We start from the raw sequence: 24,773 nt of genomic DNA, 5'->3' as shown, positions 1-24,773 counted from the left end.
TGCAAGGAAGCTCTGCCCGCAGGTGTCTATAAACCCATGTTATTCACGAGGCAGGCCTCCTCCCTGGGGGGTCTTGGCATTCTCCCTCCACCTGGGGTTCTCCTGTGACTGCTGGAGAGCCTTGGAATAGCCGAGAGTTCCTTCTGTGAGGAGTGGCCAAGAGTAGAGGAGGTTTTCTCATTAATCGGCCCAGAGAGTTGTTGCCCACAGTGAAGCGTGGATAATTGCCATTTTTAATGGGGTTGATTTAGCAGCAACAATTTTGCAATTTTCTCTTTTCCCTGGGGCTGTCACCTGGGGCCCTGCACACCTGGGAAAGATGGTGGGCTGCTGGGGTTGGTCTTGCTACCCCTTGGGGCTCGGCCAGCTTCAGGGCAGGGCATGTGCTCCTCAGACCACCTGGGGACTTAATTAGCCCCCAGCAGCAGGGCCCTGAGGGCTGTGAAGGGCAACTGGGACCGGCCCTCCCCCAGGGAGCCGGGTTCTCCTTCTCCGACAATCCCTCACTGCCACTGCCTGTGTGCACCACCCTAGCTCTGCAGGGAAAGGTAAGGCCCAGCCGGAGGGTCCTGTGCACCCTCTGTGGGAAGCGCTCAGCGGATGGTGCCTGCGTCCTTGCCTGGCCTCGGGGGGCTTTGTGGGCAGGGAGCAGTGCGGTGGGCTGAGCCACTGGGACCCGCTCGATGCCTGTCCGCTTTACATATTAAATATTTTAATAATCATTTCAGCGTGAAAGAAAGGGTTACTCAGTAAGAATGGAGGATTGCAGCCACACAGGACTCTGCGTGAGGATTCAGTGGACTTTTCTGGAATGGTGCCTGAGTGGGAGGAGCCCACCCACTATGTCCTTGGGGTTAGGGTGAAGTGGCCAAGTGGGGCACTGTCCCCCCACCCAGATGAAGGTGTGAGCTCGTCCTCTTCCTGCTGACACTCAGGCTTGGCCAGTGCGCAGCTGCTTCCCACTGATCCAAAGAGAATGTCACATTATCTGATGGGACAAAAAGAAGCGCCTGAGACTGGAGCCACACTTGCTAGCCAGTCCAGGACCCACCTTCATGCAGTGGAGTGGCTCCAGGCAGGGGCGTCAGAGCCGGTGAGGAACACTGAGCCAGCTGAGGGTGCGCGAACAAGGTAACGTGCTTGTCTCGGTGCTCTGAACTGCCCACCACGATCTCTGGGTGTCTCCTCTGTAGCCTGCAGAAGGCGTCCCTGCAACTGGACTGTACCCTTCCACTGGGGCCATGTCATTCCAGCTGGGCCATGTCCCTCCACTGGGGCCGTGCACCTGCAGTGACGCTGTGTCCCCATAGCCTCGGAGGAAGGAGGGGCAGAGGGCTTCTCCTGTGCTTGGGCCTCCTGAAGCTCGTGCTCTGCAGAGAAGCCTCATTGCATTGAGCTTCTTTGCCTGCACCCTGGCATCCCTATGGGGCTCTGCAGGGACGAGCAGGTTCTTTTTATCTACAGTACTGTTCGCTAGCTAGGATGCTTGTTTAGGTCGGAACAGACAAGCTCTCCCCCTGCCCCTGGGGCTTGTCTTTTATATTACAACAGCTCCATTTGTATTTCACAGATATCCACATCCTTGCACCCAAGGCAATCCGTGGAAAGCATCTGATGGGAGGAGGCTGAGAGTCCTCTTCAGTTTGACGCTGTGGGTATTGAACTACTCCGCGGAAGAATTGGCAACCCAGAGCCCTCCCGGTTCTCCTGCTGAAGTGCTCTTTCTACAGAGGGTCGTGGCAGCAAGGTGAGCTCTGCTGCCCAGCCTGGCCCTGGTACAGTAGCCTGGTTATGAGTCCATTCAGCAGTCCTGCTCACGGCCTGGAGAGGAGACTTCCCACGGGCCTTCTCCTACCTGGATCCACATTCCACGTTGTGGGGTGGGTGGGGCAGGAGGGAGCATGAAGCTTGGTCCTTGGAGGCACAGGTCAGGTGCCAGGCATTGGGCAGGGGCTGGTGGGAGCAGGAAGCTTGGTCCTTGCGGACACAGGTCAGGTGCCAGGAGTTGAGTCCTAGCCCTGAGTTCCTGAGAAGCCATCAGTCACTTTGCCTGGGAGGAAACCCATCAGGAAGCCTGGAGGTCTCACGAGGCAGGTGGAGTCTGGGACCCTCCACAGCTGTGATCAGGTGATACTTTCCTCTGCTAAGGAAGAGAAGAGGGCTGTGGCTTTGTAGGTGGATGGCAAAACCTCGGGGTGGCTGGTTCCATCAAGTCACCCTTCAGACCTCCCTCCTGGGCCATCCACACAGCAGGCAGCCCCTCATCCCGGGGCCTTACTGTGAGGGGGTGCAGCCATATGCTGTCACCCATCCTGTGTCAACTTCCCCTGTTCCGGTGAAATCAGCGACATGCCGTGAGAACAGAGGTGAACAGCCAGGGACTCTCTACATGCTGTTGTATTTGCATTGGCAAAAGGTTTGTGTATCTTGAAGGTTTGATCTTTGGATTCCGTGGGAGCTTCTCATGACTGGATTGTACTCCTGTCCTTGTTAGTATCAGCTCTCTCGTGCCTTTGCATGTTGTCACCTGGTCTTTGGAGTAGAAGGTGGCACAGTTGTCTTTTGTTGGTTAATGCCACAGTGTGGAGGTGACAGCAGTTGACTGTAGTCCAGAGGTCTGGAAGGCAAAACAAGAAATCCATTTTGTTCTGAATCCAGGGCGGCAGGAACCCTCTGAATCCTGCAGACCCAGTGGGGCCTTGTATGACCCTCCTTCCACTCACTGGAAGCCTTTTCTTAAAGACTATGTAAACCACCCGTAATCAAATCCAATTAAGAGGAGACAGTCTAACTTCAAACAAATGGTGAACCAACAGAGCATTCTCCGGTGAGCTACAAATTTTACGCCTTGGCACCTTCAGACGTTGTCAGGCTGAGCACATGCCCAGCTTGGAGCCAAATACATGAATGCCGAGAATTAGTTTCAAAGCACATGAGAGACTGGGAAAAAGAGAGTGATATTTAGGACTTAATAATTTACAGTCCCAGTTCACTCTATAGGAACATATCATACTGGCAATAGTACCGATTACCTTTCCGTTTCATAATTAAAATATTCCAGGAATTTGAATTTACAGGATATTAACTTCTTTTTAGCAAACCTTATACCATTTGCCCTTTTTTGTCCCAGTTAAGAAAAAAATTCTCCATGGAGACGGTCAATGTTTTTAATAAAAAGTCGATAATCCATTTTCTCCATATGTTAAAAGTAACTCAAGTTAAAACTTAGGATTCTATGTGTTCCATGTGGCAATTTTCCTTTCTTGCAATCTGAGCCAGAAAAGTAAAAACAATTTACAAAATATGGGGAAATGGCATCACACTGGCCTGTCTGAAGCAACACTTCTTCACAGTGTGAGCTGAAGGGTGACTGATCCAAGAGGTGTCCTTGGACCGTGGGTTGGTGTTCCAGGCAAGGAGCACACAGAGCCAGTGTCTGGGGCCAAATGTGAGCTCTACTCCATTGAAAAATGTCAATTGCAGTGTAAACCGTATCCATTTCTATCTTCCTCAATGAGCAAACAGTTAAACTGTGGTACGTCCAGACCAGGGAATAGTACTCTGTAATAAAAAAGGAATCAAATCATGCATACTCACAGCTGCTCAGATGTACCTCCAGAAAATGTTGAGTGAACAAAAATGTCAGTCTCAAAAGGTTATGCACACTGTATGACTTCACTGATATATTAATAATGTTCTTGAAATGACAAAATTATAGGAATGAAGAACAGACTAGTGGTTGGACATGAGTGAGAGGTGGGCGTGAGCAGGGCAGCCCTGGGAGGGAGGTTACAGGCCACATGAGGACGCCCTATGGTGACCTTGGTGGTGACCATAGGAACCTACTCCTGTGAGAAAATGTATAGAGCTCAACACACTCATGTGCAGCTGCTGAGTACACGCAAAAGCTGGGGATGTAGGGGTGACATTGGTGGGTTATGTTCATGGCAGTTTCCTGGTTGTCATACTGTTTTGTAAGACATGATAGTTTTGTAAGATGATGTCACTGGGGGGAACTGAGTAAAGGATACCTGGGATTTGATGATTTCTTACCACTGCTTATGAATCGTTGATGATCTCTCTCTCTCTCTCTCTCTCTCTCTCTCTCTCACACACACACACACACACACACACACACACACTTTTTCTGAGACAGAATCTCGCTCTGTCACCCATGCTGGAGTGCAGTGGTGCGATCCTGGTTCACTGCAAGCTCTGCCTCCAAGGCTCAACTGAGTCTCCCACCTTAGCCTCTGGAGTAGCTGGGACTACAGTCATGTGCTACCATGCCCAGCTAAATTTTGTGTTTTTTGCAGAGATGGGGTTTCACCATGTTGGCCACGCTGGTCTCAAACTCCCGGGCTTAGGCAATCCTCCTGCCTCGGCCTCTCAAAGTGCTGATATTACAGGTGTGAGCCACTGTGCCTGGCTAAAAAAAAAAAAAAAAAAAAACGCTCTTTTAAAAAAAAACATAAGTGCAGATGGTCTCAGAATTCACTTGCATATGTGTCCTTAACATCAGGTCATTGCTCTATCATGTTGCTCTTTTTCGTGGCGTTCATATACTGCTTTCCCACAACAGTCTGAGTCACTGGACCCTGAGTCAGTTCTGATCTTGACACAGGCAGTTCACAGTCTGGGGAGCAGTCAAGGGCTTCCTGTCATCCCCCAGAGGGCTGGAGGGGAGCCCTGAGCTGGGCAGATGTGACAGAATGGATCTGGAAGTCTGGCAGGAGGCCTTGGAGTGGGGCCAGAGTAGGCAGGCTTTCTCCTGCCTGAACACAGGATGGCCTGGAGCCCCCTGTAATCGCTGGGGTTGATTTCGATCAACCAAGAGGTGTGTATTGTAACAGAAGGACCTGGACTTGGGGTTCCAGAGAATCAGGCTCTCCCTGTGCGTGGCTGGGAGACCCCGAGCATGGCCCTGAAGGTCTCTGCTCAGAGCCTTGTTTTCCTCCCTGAAATGAGAGTAACAGAAAGTTGAATTCAAGGGCGTCTCATGAGGCTCATGTGAGATGCCATAAGTGAATGTCCTTGAAAGTCTCTACAACCCTGCCTTTTTTAATTCCCCGAAGCCCCAGGGCGCAGTCAGCACTGCAAAGTCAGGGCTGCTGAGGTTGAGGGCAAGGGTAAGGCTGTGACTGTGCTCTGTGCCCAGCATCATCATTTGGGCTTCTATAGGGGAGGCATTGAGAGTGGACCCCCGGTCTGTTCTCGGGGCGCTGTGTGGGTGGTCATTCCTTGTCCTGAGAGAGGACACTGCCGATATACAGGGAGAAGGTGCAGAGGCTGGAGGCTGTTGTGCCCGTGGGCAGACCTGTGGTGCCCAGCAGGCAGGAGGTGTTCCTACCTGGGGTTTGGGAGGAGATGGGAGTGAATACACATCTGGGTGTCATCAAGAGGCAGATGCTTGCGGAAGCCTTGGGCCCAGATGGGGACATCCAGATGCTGGGGATCCTGGAGTTTATGCAGAGAGAAGGTCAGCACCAGGGCTAAGGCCCTGGGAAGCCCTAAGGTGTGGTCTTCATGACTGCAGGCAGGTGACAGATGCTGGTGACTGAGAACTGTGGATCAGGGACAGCAGGGCCACAGAAGTGGACGAGCTACTGCTCCCATGTCTGGAGTCTAGATGGGGAGCTGGCATCCCAAGACCCAAACCCAGCTCTGCTGTTTGTTCTGTGGTTTTAGGACAACGGGCACCCTACTTTCTCAGCTTCCTTTTCCAGATTATTAAGATGAAGGGTGGCTGAATCAGGGATTTGCTAGCTGGTCCACAGGGGGCTTGGGGGCTCCACAGACCCTGCCACGGGCCACAAGATGTGGGGGTGGTGCCTATACCATGCTTTAGGTTGCTTTGGGTATGTGTATGTCCTTATGTGTGTGCGTTGGCCTGTGTGCATGCATGTGTGTGTACCTGTGTGTGTGTACCTGTATGCATGCATGTGTGTACCTGTGTGAGTGTACCTGTATGTATGCATGTGTGTGTAACTTTGTGAGTGTACCTGTATGCATGCATGTGTGTGTACCTGTGTGAGTGTACCTGTATGCATGCATGTGTGTGTACCTGTGTGAGTGTACCTGTATGCATGCATGTGTGTGTACCTGTGAGCGTACCTGTATAAATGCATGTGTGTGTACCTGTATAAATGCATGTGTGTGTACCTGTGAGTGTACCTGTATGCATGCATGTGTGTGTACATGTGTGAGTGTACCTGTATGCGTGTGTGTGTGTGTACCTGTGTGAGTGTACCTGTATACATGCATGTGTGTGTACCTGTGTTAGTGTACCTGTATTCATGTGTGTGTGTGTACCTGTGTGAGTGTACCTGTATGCATGCATGTGTGTGTACCTGTGAGTGTACCTGTATGCATGCATGTGTGTGTACATGTGTGAGTGTACCTGTATTCATGTGTGTGTGTGTACCTGTGTGAGTGTACCTGTATGCATGCATGTGTGTGTACCCATGTGAGTGTACCTGTATGCCTGCATGCACATGTGTGTGTGTACCTATGTGAGTGTACCTGTATGTACGCATATGTGTGTGGGCATTTGTGTATATGGTTCATTTGGTGAGTCTCCCCTTACATAGGGACTTTGAACAAAGGGATTGTATGTCTCACTAAAACTGGAAAATAAACAGGATAAATAGATAAAATCTTAGGGCCATTTTTACTCAAATATCCTGCAAAGACATTGTTAAAAAGGAGATATGAGTTGTGAGGAGCAAATGCTCTCTCTAAACCATGTAAATCTTTTCTACTGCTGACAAGCAGACATAAAGCTGTGCCTCCAGCCCAGCCCTCCTCTCTACCCACTTCCCTTTCTCAGCAAATGTGTTTTGTTCTTCTCACTATGAGATTCTTGCCTGGGACAGCTTAAATCAAAGAAGAAATTCCGAAAGATGTAAATTAGAGGGAATGGATAGTGAATGTTACCCATGGCTACATCTGTTCACAAGGTTTAGAATTTGCTGGGAACCTCCAGTTTTTTTTTTTTTTATAACTGCCCACCAGAAAAGAATTTTTGCAATGACAAATGGAGCACATGTCAGCTCCTGGGGCAGAGTGAAGGGAGCAGAGTGAAGGGAGCGCAGGCAGGTGCTTTACCAGGCCCTCCCCACCTTACCGCTCAGTCTCTGCAGGCTGTGTGCAGTGCTGGAGCTCGTCAGCAGCTGAAGAGGCTCATTTGTAGAACAGACATATTTGGGTCAGCCATGTGCGTGTCCACATAGAAATGCTCTTTCTGCAAAACAGCCCACCTTGGACGTGGAGGGTTGAGCCCACGCTGGGAGTGGTTGGAAGGGAGCAGCGTGATGTCAGCAGCCTACTAGGGAGAGGTGAGGCTGGCTCCTTCCCAGTGAGAAGCTCAGAGGCCCCTGCTGTTATCCAGCAGTTATTTCCATGAGTTCTGAGACCCACAGACTGACAGAGATTTGACTCTGAATTGACTAATGGTCATTGTTTATTTTTGAAGCACTTTGCTTTTTTTGTTTGTTTGTTTTTTTTTGAGACAAGGTCTCATTCCGTTGCCCAGGCTGGAGTGCAATGGCATGATCGTGGCTCACTACCACCTCAACCTCCTGGCCTCAGGAGATCTTCCTGCCTCAGCCACCTGAGTAGGTGGGACTATAGGCGCATGCTCCATACCTGGCTCCTTTGTGTGGTTGTTTCTTTGTAGAGACAGGCACTCCAAATGTTGCCCACGCTGGTCTCAAACTCCTGGTCTCAAACGATCCTCCTGCCTCAGCCTCCCAAAGCGTTGCGAGGATTTCAGATGTGAGCCACTGTGCCTAGCCCCTTCTCCTTTTTGTGGGGTTTTCATGTTTAATTCAAAGTAGCCCTGCCTTGCCTGCCCAGTGTGGGCATCCAATGAATGTTTGTACACTCCATGGAAGGACGAATGAATGGAAGTGTGAAAACATCTGCCTGCTCAATGCGGGGAATACCCTACAGCTGCCGTCCTGGAGACAGACCCCACACTAGACAGCCCTTTCTCCACTGCAGTGACAGCGTTTAGGGCCTAAGAGCTTGGTGTTGGGAATAGGGCTGCCTTCCACACCCTTGCATCCTGCTTCCTATAGGGGCCTAGGACAGGCCTTAAGCTCTCCCCATGTCTTGGTTTCACCGACTTAAAATTCCCTTCCCTATAGGCTCACTCTGAGAAGTCAATGTGCTGCTTCTTATGAAACACCAGGCTTGACTCCCAGGGGATGCTGGACACCTACTCAGAGGCAGCAGGGTTCGCACTGTCACGGGCATTCTTTAGAAGGTCCCTTTGCTTCTTGGATGAATATCTTTCCTAGTGCTAGCTAGGGTCAAGGACTTCTGGTTTTTTTGTTCTGTTTTGCTTTGTTTGTTGTTGTCGTTTGAGACAGAGTCTCACTCTGTCACCCAGGCTGGAGTGCAATGGCACGATCTCGGCTCACTGCAACCTCCACCTCCCAGGCTCAAGTAGTCCTCCCACCTCAGCCTCCCAACTGGCTGGGTCCACAAGCGCACACCACCATGCCTGGCTAATTTTCGTATTTTTAGTAAAGATGGGGTTTCTCCATGTTGGCCAGGCTGGTCTCAAACTTCCTACATCAGGTGATCTGCCGGCCTCGGCCTCCCAAAGTGCTGGAATTGCAGGCGTGAGTCACGGCGCCTGGTTTTCTGCTTGTTTTGAAAACCTTTGAGAAACCAGTGCCTGAAAAGGAGTCCCCTGTAGCCTGGGCTGAGCAGTTATCTAGTGGTTTATAATAATTAGTCATAGCCACCCTAGGGGTTGATTAGCTGGAGTCAACTGAGCATTTTGTATTTCTTTGCTGTAAGGCTTTTCAGAGGCAATTCCACCCATCATTAGAAAGGCAAATTTGGCCTTTCAACCAGAACCTCTGCCAGAGCCATCTTTCCCATCAGGAGACATTGAGTGAGGCTGCACTGCTGTCTCCTGGGGGGCAACAAGAAATCCCTTTGTGGGTCTCAACTTAGGGTGAAGACTTGCTAGAGAGAGAGAGAGAGAGAGTGTGTGTGTGTGTTTGTGTGTTTGTGTGTATGTTTGTTAGAGAGAGAGACAGAGACAGAGAGAGATATGAAGAGACAGACACAGAGATGCAGAGACAGAGACAGAGAGGTATACAAAGAGACAGGCTGGGCACAGTGGCTCATGTCTACAATCTCGGCACTTAGGGAGGCTGAGGTGGGCAGATTGCCTGAGGTCAGGAGTTCAAGACCAACCTGGCCAACTTGGTGAAACCCTGTCTCTACTAAAAATACAAAAATAGCTGGGTGTGGTGGCAGGTGCCTCTAGTCCCAGCCACTTGGGAGGGTGAAGCAGGAAAATCGCTTGAGCCTGGGAAGTGGAGGTTGCAGTGAGCCCAGACCATGCCAATGCACTCCTGCCTGTGTGACAGAGCAAGACTCTGTCTCAAAGAGACAGAGACAGACAGAGACAGAGATGTATGAAGAAACAGAGACAGAGAAAGAGAAACAGAAATAGAGAGATGGAGAGACAGAAAGATATAAAGAGACAGATAGATATTGACAGATTTCGGATCCTTGAGCCCTCACAATAACCAAGGAAAGATTGTGGTTTTGTTCTGTTTGGAAGTTCAATTACATTGTATTCTGGAAACTTCCCCAAGGTGGGCATTTGAGGCCCTTGTGGAGAAGAAGGAAGGGTCCTCAGGGCTAGCCCCCAGCTCACTGGGGACCAGCATTCTACCCAGGAAACCGGGCTCTTTCACTGTAACACAGAGCAGACTTTTCTTCTGATGCCTGGGTCTGTGTCTTTAAGACAATAATTGCTGAATTGAAATTTGAGACTGTTATCTTAATAACCAATTACTCAAATAACTTTGAAATTGGCTTAAATTGGCTCGTCATGCTACATTTACCTGAGTCTTTTTATGGGAAAGTTAGGAACAAGAAAAAAAGAATTCTTGGCGGTCTGATTTGTTTGGTATTGCTAAAAGGCCTCGCTTGCAACAACTAGGCGGCTCTGGGTTCCCTCAGCCCAGACCCTGCCTCCTACATTGGAAAAAGTTCTGGGGTCAGTTCTGCTCAGCTCTGCCCACTGAACGTCACCACCCTGCATGCTGACGGCAGTCCTCAGTAAAATAAAGCCCGGCATGAGCCGTGTTAGCCAGGAAGTATTTCTGTGTAGCATGCTCATCAAATAACATTTCCTCTTCTTTGCAAAAGATTCCAATTTCGCTGATGTCTTTTCCTTTTGGAAAGTAACAGATGAGATTATGTAGCTTTAATTTTTCTCTCTTCTAACAGTTATGAAAACTTAAAGGCGAGAGTCACAAGCCTTAAACTAAAAGAATCCACCATTTATTAGCGGTTTGAACAGAGGAGAGTGAGTAGCTAGGAGCAGTGTACTTGGATTTTATACCTGGCTATAAACCCAGTAATAGAATATTACATCTTTTTCTCAAATAGAGTCTTATAGCCCCTCATTTTTCTCATAGTCTAAACTAAAGTCATGGGGGCTCTTAGCATTTTGTCATGGTCACGTTACCATTTAACTTGCACTGTTTGAAAATGTTGTTTTTGCAACTGATTTTGTGAATATTTGCTTTGCTTTATTTTAGAAACAAGAGTGGGAGGCTGAGGTCCTCACTGAGTAGCTGTCGTTCTGTGATGGGAACAGGCCGCGTGAGGAGAACAGAACAGGCACAAGCCGTCAGAGCAGCCCGAGAACCCAGCCCACCGCATGGCCTCGATTCTCCTCTCCCTTCTCTGTCATGCCCGGAGCCTTGCAGCCTGCGTGGAAGTTTAGAGTCCTCTGTCACGGGTGAGTGTGGCCTGATCTGGCTCCGAGGAAGGCCACTTTTGTTTCCAAGTTGCCATTCCATTCAGAATGATTTTTAAACTTAGCATCTGCTCCCGCTAACCAAAGAGGCTGGAAATTTCATTGCTAAAGTCGCATCCTAGATGTACTTCTATTTTGAGGCATGGGGGGAAACACAGGAAAAGAAGGAAGATGATTTCCAGGCTGGATATTGATCCCCAACCACAGGAAAACAAGTAACTCTTTCTAGACACCAGGCAATGCTCTGGGAGAGAACCGTTGGAGCTGTGGGCAGTGGCAGGTAATTGAGAGTTGGGTCAGGACTGCTCTGTGGCCCCCCAAGCCACTGGATGTGCCGGGGGGCTCCTGGGCCCAGCGTTCTTATGTGCAGCATGAGACATGCTAGGTGAGGACCATTAAACTTGCCTCCCCAGTGAGAACTGTGGAGACACAAACGTGGGGGTGGAGGGTGGGGGGTGCTAGTGGAAAGATCAGTGACCCTGGAAACAGAAGTCCTCTCCCCGTGGGACCCTGGCCAGGCACCTGGCCGTCTTGGGTTTCAGTTTCTTATCTACCAAGCAAAGAAAGATTATGTTTCTGGCTTCGTGTCATGTGTTGGGAGGAGTTTGGAAATGGCAAAGTACTGTATATGAATATGAAATATTAGAGCTTTCATGATGCAACAGGATTTTCAACCTCATAATTTACCTCAAACTCCAGGAGGAAATCACCTTGTCATAAAAACATCTCGGAATGGCAATCCTTTATACTTCTACACCAGGAGAAAATGCAGAGAGGTTTCCAAGAGAAAGGGATTATAAAACTGTAAAAGAATCTAAGTTCAAAAGCCCTTGAAAACTGCTGGACTGAGCCTTAATAATTCAAACAATTCAGCCAAAGTTTTTCTTTCTTGTGTAATAAAACATGTGTTTTGGACAAACCAGATAACGTGTCATAAAAAGCCCGGGCAAGATCCAGAAACCATGGATGCTGGGTCTTCTCCCACTGCCAAGAGTTCTGTTGGATGCCCCGTGCCTGGGTTTCTGGGACGGTGCGCAGGGGTGGTGAGCGTGGGGCCTTCGCTGGCTTTCCTCATTCCCGCATCTCTCCTTCCTTTCAGACTCTTTCCAGTTGCTCCCATTTTTCCCCCTTCTTCCTCGCCTCTAGCCAAGTCAGGTTGTCCCATGGCCTCCTCCTGATGGGGCCTTTCTGCTTTCTGCAGTCCATTTCTCCCTGTTCAGAGCCTGAGCTGCAGGCATCAGTCGTGTGGAGACTCATCTCTGGGTGGCCTTGGCCATAGTAGGGCAAGGGACTGAGAGGGAACAGAACTCAGGGCTCTGGAGGATGGGGGAGGAAGGGAAGAAGCATGCTGGGAAAGTATTTCTGGCCTTCTCTAGGCGACTCTAATGATGTTGGCAATGCCACAGGGGCTTCAGATTTCAAGCACACGTTTCTTTTTCCTGGAAAGTTTTTGATATAAAAAAACACATTTCTAATTCTATCTGTAATTCAAAAGTAAAAACCTGAGTCTAGGCCATTGAGGATAGGTCCAAAGGATTTAGGCAAAAAGAGTTTTTAGTATAACAATATTGTCATTTTTGTTTCTATGCACAGAACAACAATGATATTGAAAGACATTCGTATTTATTAAAGTATCAGATCGTTTGTAGATGATGGACCAAACCAGAGAGGCAAGACCTGAGGCTGGACGGTGCAGGGGTGCGGGGGGCACACAGACTCTCAGCGCCTCTCTCTGTGTGTCCTTGGATTTTGTCATGCTTAGTTTTACGGGTCCACTTGACTGCATTAAAGGATATCTAAAGAACTGGCAAAGCATGATTTTGGGATATGTCTGTGAGGGCGTTTCCGGAGGAGATTGGCATTTAAGACAGGGCGGGCTGAGGGCCCAGGCAGAACAAAAAGGAGGAGGCAAAATGTCATGCTCCCCACCCCTTCTCTCAGAGCTGAGGAACACTCTCCTGCCTTCAGACTCCAGGACTTACACCCCTGGCCCCAGGTTCTCAGGCCTGTGATCTCAGGCCGAGAGTTACACCATGGACTTCCCTAGCCCCAGGGTTTTCGGATTTGGACTGAGCTGTGATATGACATTCCCAGGCTGCAGAGTGCCCGTTCTACTGCTTCTCAGCCTCTGCAACTGCACAAAGCAGTTCTCCCATTGAACCGTGTCTCATATACATATGAGATACACACGTGCATGTATTTGTGTCTGCATATATGTATATGCAAATTCTATCTACCGATAGATAGCTAGATAGATAAGAATGTGTGTACCCTGTCTCTCTGGAGAGCATGAATACGGTGTTCCCGATGGTTACAAAATTGTGGTTTCCGAAGAAAAAAAGCAATCAATCACACTATTTTATTTGTGTTTATTTCACAAATGTGACCTGTTAGAATAGGTAGGAATTTATGGTAATCCCTTTGTGTTCCTGAAGTTTGCACAGTGCTGCGAGGATAGACTCTGTCCTGATAACTTCACTTCAAGCACGTTGTGTTCTCCTGCGCAGCTTTATGTTAGAGGTTAGCATTTATGTTGGTCAGGCGGGCATGTGTGTTGTACTACTATGTGGAAGTAAACTCATTGTTAAAAAGTGACTCAATGGCTTATGTGTTCCACTGAGGTCTAAAACTAAGTCTAAAACTAAAACCTGGGGAAACAGCATAAAGACAACAGGTAAGAGTGAAAATACAGAAAGCAGATCCAATGGAACTCTTGGGCAGTGATCACCACTGAAGAATCCAGTTGTCAGTGGCAGACATGCTGGAACCGTCCTCAAAACTAGACGGCCTGGCCTGGAGGAAGTGGCCCTCATGGGATCTCTTCTCCGTGACCAGTTAGGAAACAGTAAATTGAGCATGGAGATGATTCTCATCCACACACAGTAAAAACCCCGAGCTTTTCAAGGCCAAGGTCAAATTAGACAAAATATGAGGGCAAACGGTACAAAACTGATGATTTTGTTGTTAAAGGAAGAGAGGAGAACACCCCCCCCTTCAAAATCACACCCTTCAAGTTGGGAAAAAAAGGAAAACAAAGGATCCCAGGCACCACATTCTGCAGGAGCACTTGGATAAGCAGCAGGAAGATCACAACAGGGGAAGTAGAGGGTGCTGCGGGCACCGTTTGTCACCAATGGCGTGACTGTGCATGGTGTGGTGCTGAAGGCAGCCTGAGTCAGGGAAGCTTCCGGGGCATGTGCAGGTGTGTGCAGGAGCCTGTGCCGTTGTGTGTGCACATGTGTGTGCAGTTGAGCTTCATCTCTGCTTTACAGGTGAACGGAACCATGGAGAGCAGGAATGGGTGGTTCAATGTACAAGAGAAGTGTTATAGTTGAACACTATCACAGCAAATCTAAGCTATGAGATAGAATACTTTTAATTTAGTTAATAATTATGTTGTGAACTGTGATGAGATTGACCAGTGCATTTTGCAAGATTTGTGGTCTCATTGCACCTGAGCATAGTTACACTCTGCCTGACACCAGTTCAGACCTGGGTCATTCACGGAGGCCCCTCAATCGGCCATGTGCTACTGACCCCAGGACTGTGTGCTGTGAATGTGGCCAGGATGGTGGACACACAGGACCCTCTGAGCAATGAGTGCATAAGGTGAAGCTTTAGCACAGGAAAATTCTCTGAAGAACAGAGGGAGAGGCTAAGGAACTATGGGACATGGGAGGCATTAAAATACGTCTGCATTCCTTGATGATGCTTGAAGTTACTTTGAGCAGCTGACTCCAGGGGTATAGCTCAGCAACATACTTGGTTACTTGAATCGCCTGAGTGTGGCATTTAGGATTGAAATATGAGTTTGAATTTGCAAGCTCAAGTGGCAGTGATTTTTTTTTAAGACCAAACTGTGACCCAAACACATGATTACTAGAGTTTACCTTTTCTAATACTTGATAATTTTATCACACATTGAAAAAATAAATTGATTATATAGTATTGGGAATTCTTCAGAACTTCAGGCAAATGCTGAGAAAGAGTATAAGAATGTTTTTATCAGAATCAAATGCAACCACACAATGGATTAAGATTCTATTCACTGTTATCTCTCAAACTGAAAGATAATTCCGCCTTCCAGGTGTTGAGTCAAATATATGCACCAAAAGCAACTGGAAGAGCAACCGTGGCCTTCGGTGAGAGGTGAGAAATCTTCCCCTAATTTTGGGGTCCACGTTCAAACCACATGTTCAGAGTCATTGAAAGTTTGATGGTCCCAGCAATATGTGGTATACAGTTAGAATTTTCTAACTTGGTAGTTCTGAAAAAATAAGAAATGGGCTGATTCAACGCTGAGCTCTATTGTGAGCTGCCTAGAAGTGTCTTCGTAGGAGATTATGAACAAGAACGTGGCACTCACTGATCCACAGTCATACTTTTAACTGTTAATTTAAAAGAAGTTGGTGTTCAAATGAATGTATCAATACTGGGATCTCAAAACGGAAAATGGTGAAGCAGAAAGAAACTGCTTCTTGATGCCTCCTGCAATATGTCGTTAAATGTACAGGAATACGGGGGAGTTATACAGAGGGTTCACGAGCTACTGAAAACAGAAGGGACACCGTGCAACACTCCTTTTAATAAACCCAAAATAAAGTAACAGGTCACTGCAGCAAACCTAGGAGTGGATGTGGGTCGTGGAGGGGGAAGCAAGTCATTCCCAGGGCCTCATCCACAGACAAGAGGGCAGGGAAGACAACTGAGGGTCAGCAGGCAGAATCTGAGGAACAGAGTATCTTTTAGGAGAAGGATTTAGACTCTAGTTTGACATCCTCTAAGAGAAATATTTGTCCGACCATGCTTTCCGAAGCTGGGAAGTTTTCTCAGCCAGTATCAGCAGGAGCCAAAGGGCAGAATCCAAGTAGGAACTTTGAGAAACGTTACCAAGAGACAAGCTGGGAACTTGCAGCCCGCAAGGGATTAGCAACTCCCAGGCTGCTCCCAGGCCCAGGCCTGAAGGAGGAGGTGGCAGGGGTATCCAGAAAAAGAGTCAGAAAGAGTGAGGAGAGCAGGGCCATCAGCCTGCGCAGGGGCCTTCCCAGCAGCAGCTAAGAGCTTTCTGCGAAGGATTCAAATGGCACTGGGGAGCTACAGGTGGGATGTGGGGGCCTCATGTCCGCTCTCCAGCTGACACTCCCCACTGCCTGAAGCCAACCAGTGTTAAAGAAACAATTACTCAACAACACTTGTTAAAGAATAGGGAGATTTTACCCAGGACCATCTCCATAGGTACAAAAACCAAGGCAATGGGATTTTGCAGTGACTGGGCTCAGCTCTGAATAGAACACAGGCAAGTGGGCATCTACAGCCAAGGGCAAGATGAGGGTCAGTGGGTGGAAAATGACTTAAGAGGAAACATCAGGGCTACGGGAGCTTCTGGCTAAACCGATCTAACACGATGCTTGCTGAGGACTGACCAGGGAGGTCAGACACCACGTGGGGACCAGCGGAGGGAGTGGATCCTGATCAGAGATCATTGAGGGCAATCAGGTGCCTGAGGATTGGGGTTTCTTAAGAAACTCACTTAGCAGTGTTCTTTTCGAAAACTAGATTTTACAAGGAAATACACGGATGGGCCTAAGAGAAGCTTCAGGAGCATGACTAAAGTTTGGCCAAGCAAAGAAATTTTGTCACCAGAAGTCCTGGAACAAAGAAGCCTGATGACATGATCGCCTTGGCTGAGGCCCTGACCCAGGGCAGCTCTGGGGGTAGAGGCTAGGACTGGAGATGATCAAGAATGGAGCCAAAATGCGCAGTAAAATGCCCAACTAACAGGAGGGACAGGAGTGACTGGTAATTGATCCAACCATCAAAAATAACGGGAAAAGAAGAAAGAATGTAAAAAAGTGCAAGCTATACAGCCAGGTAAATCATGTTATATTATATGCTGATGAAATGAGTGCTTCCAGTTGAATATAAGAAAACCCCTGTTTTTTGGAGCCGGCCAGAGGGAAGCTCTCCTTGAATGCCTTTCTCCCAGCCTGAGCCACGATCTTCTCAGGCCCTGGGAGCTTTGCTTTCCTCTGTGCCCCTCTTGGTGTCCAGCCACAGAGGTTTCCATGCACATTTAAATTAAATGCCACATCCTCATTGCTTTGCTCTCACAGGGGAGCCCCTGCCCTTGGCTGTCACTGCGGAAACACTTGTACCCACGCGTTCCATGGGGTCTGGGCTTGTTCCTAAGGCAGCCCCCTTCCATTCTGGCCAATTCTGCACCATCAGTGGGACAACATAGTAAACAGCCCCAGAGTTTGCTCGACTATGAAGCTTTCCGAGAATTTGATGAATTACAACTCATGTGAAGAGACACTTAAAATCTTTTTATTTTTCACTAATCCAGCATTGCTCATCGCCACCTGCCTATTGATTGGTAGTGGAAAAAAGGGCGCAGCTAAATAACAGTCTGGCTGTAAGCTTATTCAGACCTGGTGATTGAAACCATCTCTGCAGGTGGTTCAGTTCTCCTGGAGAATGTCCAGGTGCCCTGCTCTGCCTCTGCTTCCTTCCCAGGGGCCTGTGGAGGGGGTGTGGGATGACTGGGGCATTGGGCAGGCCCCTGGTGATGGCTGTGGCCTCCAGGGCATTGTGCCTTCTCTGCCTGTGAGCCAGCTCCGTCGGCTGCCTGGAATCTGGTGCTGGAAGCCAGTAGATATGCCAGGCTGTCCCTGGGAGCTGCCTCCCGGGGTCTCCAACAGAACAGAGAGCAGAACCCTATTTTGAGGTCTCCGAACCTTTATCGGTGATTAAGACAAAGATCTGCTCAAAGTGCTCCCTGGCCTCCTCGCCGCATCTGAGCCTCAGAGCTGGCGAAAGCACGGCATTTCCTTCCTCTCGCCCTTTGTTATCTTCTCTCCTGCCACAGAGATGGTCTGGCCTTGTCGCAAGAAGGCGGGCCATTGCCCTCACAGCCAGGATGAGACCCTGGAGCTTGGTTTGAACGGCTAAGGGGAGGCACAACACATCCTTTCCCATGGCTGTTGTCTGGCAAAGCTCTTGCCTGACCACCTTGCCTCCTGTGTGCACGACCAGAACTAGACATTACCCAGCCTTTCTACCCCTGGATGACATGACCCACTGGCCCCATAGGCAGTTGGGAGCATTAAGCAGCTATGGCAAAGGACAAGAAGAAGCCGCAAGAATTGTTTCCAAGAGGCACCCTCCTCGCCGCTGAGCTGGAAGCATGCCTGCTTCCTCTGTCTCATCGCTCCACTGCCCACCTTGCAGAACTGTGTCTTGCAGGCAGGTTCTGGGTTCATCCCTGAAGCGCTGGCTCCTAGCACAGGCCCAGCAGAGAGCAGGACTCGGGAATCAAGTGAGGATCAAGTGTGCAAATTTGTGCTGCCCACCCACCCCACCCGCACATCCTTATCTCCCCAGCTCCAAGCCCCTTGGAGTAGTTCCATTAAGGTGAAGAACTGAAATCCCAGAAAGATTCCTGGACTCCCATGTTCATTTCAGCATCCCTCACAGTAGCCAAGATACAGGAACAACTAGTGTCTGTGAAATGCGGTTCATCCATGCAATGGACCATGACTCAGCCTGAGAAGAGAAGGGGACCTTGCATTTGCAGTGACATGGGCAGACTCGGAGGACGTTATGCTGGGTGAAATAGGCCAGGTGCAGAAGAACAAATGCTGTAGGATCCCACATCTATGTGAAATCTAAAATAGTCAAGCTCTTTGAATCAGAGAGAATAGCATTTACCAGATCCTGGGGGAGCGGAAATGGGGAGATGTTGGTCAAAGGGTTCCAAGTTCAGTTATGCAGGATGGAAAAGTCCTAAGATCTCCCGTGCAACACAAGATCTACAGTTAATGATATGGCACTGCACACTTAACATTTTACTAAGGTATCTTGTATTAAGTCTCCTTACCACAGAATTGTTTAAAAATCAAAGAATTAAAACATAAAAATAAAGGAAGCAGGGGGAAACCTCCTCAAGTGGTGAAATGTAAGTTCTGGCCTTGATTGTGGTGAGGTCTTCACGGCTGTGCACTTATTCTGAACACATCACATTTTATACTTTAAATATGTACAGTTTTTTATATGACAATCACATTTTAATAAAGTGGTTTTAAAAATAAATAAAATCAAGTCAAGGGGAAGTAGCTAAACTATCATGGCAGAGAGTTCAAGCACAGCCTCCCAGTCTGCAGACACTGAGCAAAGTGGCTTCGACGCAGGCTGGACATGGAGCCCCGCAGGGATGCAGGAGGCCGAGGGTCCAGAAATTCAAGCAGGCGATCGTCGAGACAAAGGAGGCTTTTTGTGTGTTCATTGGTAAGCCGTGAACAGAAGATTTTGTTATGGATTTAAAGAAAAAGAAATGAAAAAACAAGATGCGAGCTTGCAATGGAGAGAGGGAGGTTGTCTCCATGGATCCCCATGGTGGCTAATAATCAGCGGGGTGGCATGTGGTGACTACTAGCGAGGGCCTCTGATCCGAGTCTCAGTTTCGGTGGTTTTGTTTGTTTTGTAAGCAATGTGGCTTCCACTCGCCGGCCCTCAGCAGCACCCCTCATTGCCGTAAGAGGCAGAACTGTCTCTTCACAGGACTGTTAGCATCACAGAAATTAGCATTAAGTGACACAACACGACATAAATAATACCCATGCTCATATCCACAAGAGATTAGCTCTATTAACCTTTGAGTGAGCTGGAAGCACTGCCACTTTTTGACCCCCTCCACCCCCGAAAGAAGCTAGGGATGTTTGCTTTCAAATACACAAACTCAAAGCACCTGCGTTTAATTTTCGTCGGGAGCACCGTTTTCATTTCTGAGCTGCAAAACTTCCGTGCTCCTGGCCCCTACTATGTCAAAAATGCACAGTGGCAGATTGGCATATTGAGCTATTAATAATTTGCTATATGTGTTACAGATGTTGCATAAATGAACAGTGTTCTATCACTATTTCTTGACATTGGGGCCCTTGGGGTGGCAGGCTAAGACCCAGATCTGTCTACAACCTGCCTGTTCTGGAAAGAAAGGGAAAAAAAAGTGGCCCCTTAGAGCAGAATCACATTCCAGCTTGCAGAGCCAATTTTTCAGATGTTCGCTCTTTCCTGTTCCTTGTTCCTCCACTCAGACCTCATCTGGCCATGATGAAAAATGATGTGATGCAATTTTTTATTCTACGCTTGACACTCTTGTGGAAGGCAATGTGGTTCATTGATTCCAAACTCCAAAAAGGTCAAGAAATGAGGAACAAAATTTTTTGGAAGCAGCCCAGGAAAAACTTTCAACTTGGACCACGTATACCCAGGAAAACAAAACTGCTAATTGTTACCCCTTCTGCTGCTATTAAGCTTCAGAGGAGCCCTAAGCATATGTTTCGTGAGCATGTACTTTTATATTAAAACATTATTGAGCCACGAGGTGAAATGTATATTAAGTGTCTAGCTGAAAATGGACAGTAGGTTTAGATTTTGACAGCAAACAGCTGTAGGATTTCTTAAACTTAATTCGAATAATGAAATCAATAGGTTATGCTACAGTTTCAAGTTTCCCCAAACAAATTTATATGAAAAATGATATTAATTTATTTGAGATTACTCCAGCCAAGAAATAGATTTTTCTCTGTCACTTCTGAAGGGTAGGGGGGAGAAAAATCTGAACTATTACAAAAAATGTAGCTTGGATGCTTTAGAGATCTAATAAACAAAATGTGGCTTTTCAGTTTAGATTAATCACAATTGCCTTGTTTACCCATTCTGTGGCTGCGATGATTTTTGAAATGCTAATAAATTAGGTCTCCTTTTTATCCCCCACGTTGGGAGAATAACCCTTTCCAAACGTAATGCATGTGTCGGCAGCATGCCCAAGGTTTTCTCTTTTCATATACATTTAAAAAAAAAATGCCACACAGCAGTGAGCCCCCTGTTGAATAATTCCAGTATGAGTAAATCCTGAAGGTTAGCAATCCAAGTTTAAGCCAAATGGTGCCAGATAAAAATTCCAATTTAGACACGGTTCCAATTCACACTGCTTTCAGCCTGTAACCTTCCCTGAACAGTGCAGCCAAAAGATTTAATAGTGTCACCGGTAGGGCACGCATAAATAGCAACTTTTATTGGTCACTATTTTGGAAATGTCAGAAGGGCTACAACATGGTTCTGGTTTGCATTCAGCCTTCACTTTGCTCACCTAGCTGAATCTCAGAAAACGTTTTTTCACTGTGACATATTGTAATTCCATGTGAAAAAGTGTTTTCACCCGTTAGGCTTCTGATGTGGGACTTGGCAATACATTTTCTGGTAGTGTCGAGGAATCCACACCTTCTGATTGAATCTCCCATGGGGATACCGTCTGTCCTGGTGGCCATGGAACCCGCATGGCCTTGCTCTCTCTAGAGGCTCATAGTCTAACAGAGAGGAGAGATTGGTACCTGGGAGAGTTAATGCAGTGCCCACTGTAGGAACAGGGTATTGGGGTTGAAGGGGACAAGAGAAGCCCCATCTGGGACGTGAGACAGGCTGAAGGCGGAGGGTCTAGCAGATGGTGGAAGAGGGAAGGGCGTCTTTGTGAGATGGGGCCAGCATGGGCCAGAGCCTAAGGAGGGGTGGGAGGAGTGGGCGTTCTGTTCAACACATTGGTTCAGAACTCAAAAGCCATGTTTCAAAAGAAGTCCTCAGTCCGTGTGGTGTGCGCTGCACAAGGGAGCGAGCCGCTGCTATTCACGATGATGTTTCCCTCTATTCCTGCATGTCCTCGGAGATGCTGTGTGTCTGTTCCATCTTCTTCAGTGAAAGAAGATCTGCCCACCTCCAGGGACCATCGGGAGTCCAAGAGTTGGTGTGCGGTGCGTGCTCATTTGTTATGGCTGATACTTTCTGCAAAGAGCATTTCAGGGCAACAGGCCTCTCAGAGATGGAGCCCCAGCCCCACACTTTCTGAGAAACAAGGGCAGTCTCAGAGGGGCCAGGTCCTGTCGCTCTAGGCTCTGCTATGTCCAGAAAGAGGCCAGCATTTTGCTCCAGACAAATGATTTCAATACCATGTTGGACGTGCTCCTCACTCAGATACCTGTTCCCACTGCTCGGCGGCTTACTCAATCACCTTCACCATGAAAAAGCTCTGGAGCCTGGATACCTGTGGGCACAGGTGAGGAGCAGGTGACAGGGCCATATGTGCCACCCAGCTGGCCTGGGGGCGCTGCACTCCCCTGGCTGAGTTTGCCTCCGAGGGCTGGGCTGACCTCGTCCTTTTGGCCGGCATAAGCGGTCCTCAGCTCTCTAACCTCAGGGCAGCTGGGCTGTGCTTAAGCGTGGAGGATGGGAGTGGAAAAACCCTTCCCCTTCAATCCTGGACAGAAACAATCCCCTGAAGACAAGCCCAACTACAAAACCAATCTAGAAGGAAAGCCCGTCTTGTTTAAGGAAACTTGAGAGCTTTTTCCTATTGCAAAGCCAGCTCGATTCCTTCTCCTTTTCATTTATTGGTGACTTTAACAAATGTTTTAAACCAAATTTAGAACAGCTGGTTTTCCAGAAACTGCTGGAACATAAAGAAAATGCTTCATTTGGTGCCATACCCAAATAAACAGGAGTTTAAGCCTCAAGCTCTGACGACGTCTGGCCTCTGGTGGCTCTGGTTACCGAAAAATTGGCCTTTGTTCAAGGCGGATGGTGTATACCTTGCCAGATTGAAATACCTCGTGTGTATTTCGCAATGAGTGCAATTGAATTAATAGATACTGCCTCTCTAAGACCCGGGTGATTTTCCTATAACAGACAATCACCATTGGGCAGAGGGATTTAAAACACCGTAGGTGTCACTTGTCCAGGCTTTCAGACAAGGTCAGAGCACTTACATGTTCTTTCTGAAATAAGAAAAAAAAAACCTCCCCTTCATACACGGTAGAATGATGGGCTTTGTTTTTTTAAATCTGTGTCTGGGATATACGTTCTTTTTTGTCTTTCTGATTTATGATGTTTGCTTTTTTCCTCATCATCTGAAGCTGGCTTCCAGAATTAAAACAAAAAAGCAGAAGCTTCCCAGATTGTCACCATTTTAACTCTGGAAGCGAAACCCACACCTCTGAAACACCCCTTCTCAGTGCTGGAGAGGGTGAGCTATTCATCACTTCTGTTTTTTATTTGGAAAAAAAAAAAACTAGCCTGCAATCAGAAGAGGGAAAGGATTTCCCCCCAAATATGACTCTGATGGTATAATTCTGGTTTCTATTCCCCTGGCAGCACTTGTTAATATGCCAGATATCAGGGAGCAGGGATCACTGAAAACATGTTTATGAACGTATTAAATTCCGCGTCGGGACCCAGGGCCAACGATCCCCGGGCCATCAGGACCCAGGTTGCTAAATGAAGCCCACAGGCCACAGCCCAGGCCCACACCGCAGCAGCGCAGAGCACGGGCTGGAGGTAAAGCACCAGTCAGAAGCCCAGCAGAGGCATCTAAAATGCCCACTTAAAATCAACACCGAAGTGTGAACTCACAGAGTCCAGAGTCCCCGGCTTAGAAAATATAGACCGCGTGATGTGGCCTGGTGTAGGGACCCAGGGTTGCTTGTGTTGGACCACATCTGTGGCTAGAGAGGTACCTCAGCAAAACTCAGAAACTGCCACCAGAATGCTGCCTTTGACGACAGGGGACTGAAATTACTGCAGTAAGATGGGATTTCCCTGAGAAGTGTTGTTGTTTTACTAAAGCATAAAAGCAAATCTCTCTGAACCCAAATACCTTGTGTATTCATCCCTTCCCATGCTGCTAATAGAGACCTATCCCAGACTGGGTAATTTATAAAGGAAAAGAGGTTTAGTGGACTCACAGCTCCACGTAGCTGGGGAGGCCTCACACTCATGGTGGAAGACAAAAGGTACATCTTACATGGAGGCAGGCAAGAGGGGATGACAGCCATGTGAAAGGGGAAACCCCCTATAAAACCATCAGATCGGGTGAGACTTATTCATTACCATGAGAACAGTAGGGGGGATCTACACCCATTATTGTGTTATCTCCCACTGGGTCCCTTCCACAACATGAGGGAATTCTGGGAGCTACAATTCAAGATGAGATCTGGGTGTGGAGACAGCAAATCCATATCAGCTCGACTTTGTGGAGTCTGCTACGTTGACATTTTAGCTTCTCTTAAGGAGCAACAAGTTAGCTTGGCTAACAGATCTCTTTCACAGGGTGGTAAGGACTCCCATTTTGAGCAGAGCCAGACCATTCTGTTTGCAAATGGGGACAAGCTACTCCCAACACAGGTGAGTGGTTTACCTTGGTGGCCTGTACAGCCTCCCGGAAATAGGGGACTCTGGCACATCTACAGTTTATGCTTATTGACCTGGTTTAATCAGCTTAGTGCTCCCAAATGCCCCAGTTCAGGAGATCAGTCATAAGGTCACCCTGACCGTGAGCCATCTCCATGTGTGCAAGAACACTTGAGCACTGGCTCACCTGCTGGGCTGGTGTTGGGCTGGGGACATGAACATGAGGACTGAATGAAAGGAAGAAACACTGGCTATGTTCACTGGCAGTGGGAATGCAAAGCACTGAGCACCTCAGGGTCTTTAGCCCTCTCAACTTCTGCTGCTGGTGGAGTCTGAGGCAGTCACCATTTTCAACTGGAAAATCACATAAGCCACTTTAAAGGACTTTGAATGGAATGTGGAAACCCAGACTCAAGATGCACTTTGAGTCTAACTGCTGTGTCCTCAGGATGCTTACTGGAGCCAAGGAATGTGTGAGCAGGACCTCTGGGTGCAGCTAGAAGGAAGGTATGGAATCTGAGCTGTGCCTTCCTGAGGATAACCGGTTCCCGGCCTCTGAGTTCTGCATGCTCCAGGGATATGACATACAGTGTCCAGGAACCAGTGGAGGGCAGCTGGGCTGAAGAGCCGGTGCTGATGGGTGAGCAGCCTCCCCAGGCAATTCCTGCAGCAGCACTCAGGCTGGGCAAGGGCAATGATCTGGACTTCAGTGACTGGCAAGTGACCAGCTGGGGCACCT

Source organism: Sapajus apella, unplaced genomic scaffold, assembly GCF_009761245.1.
Source record: "Sapajus apella isolate SASKATOON/1434 unplaced genomic scaffold, GSC_monkey_1.0 scaffold13, whole genome shotgun sequence".
Classification (NCBI taxonomy): domain Eukaryota; kingdom Metazoa; phylum Chordata; class Mammalia; order Primates; family Cebidae; genus Sapajus; species Sapajus apella.
The sequence above is the reverse complement of the archived record's forward strand: the minus strand, read 5'-3'. Positions refer to the sequence as shown.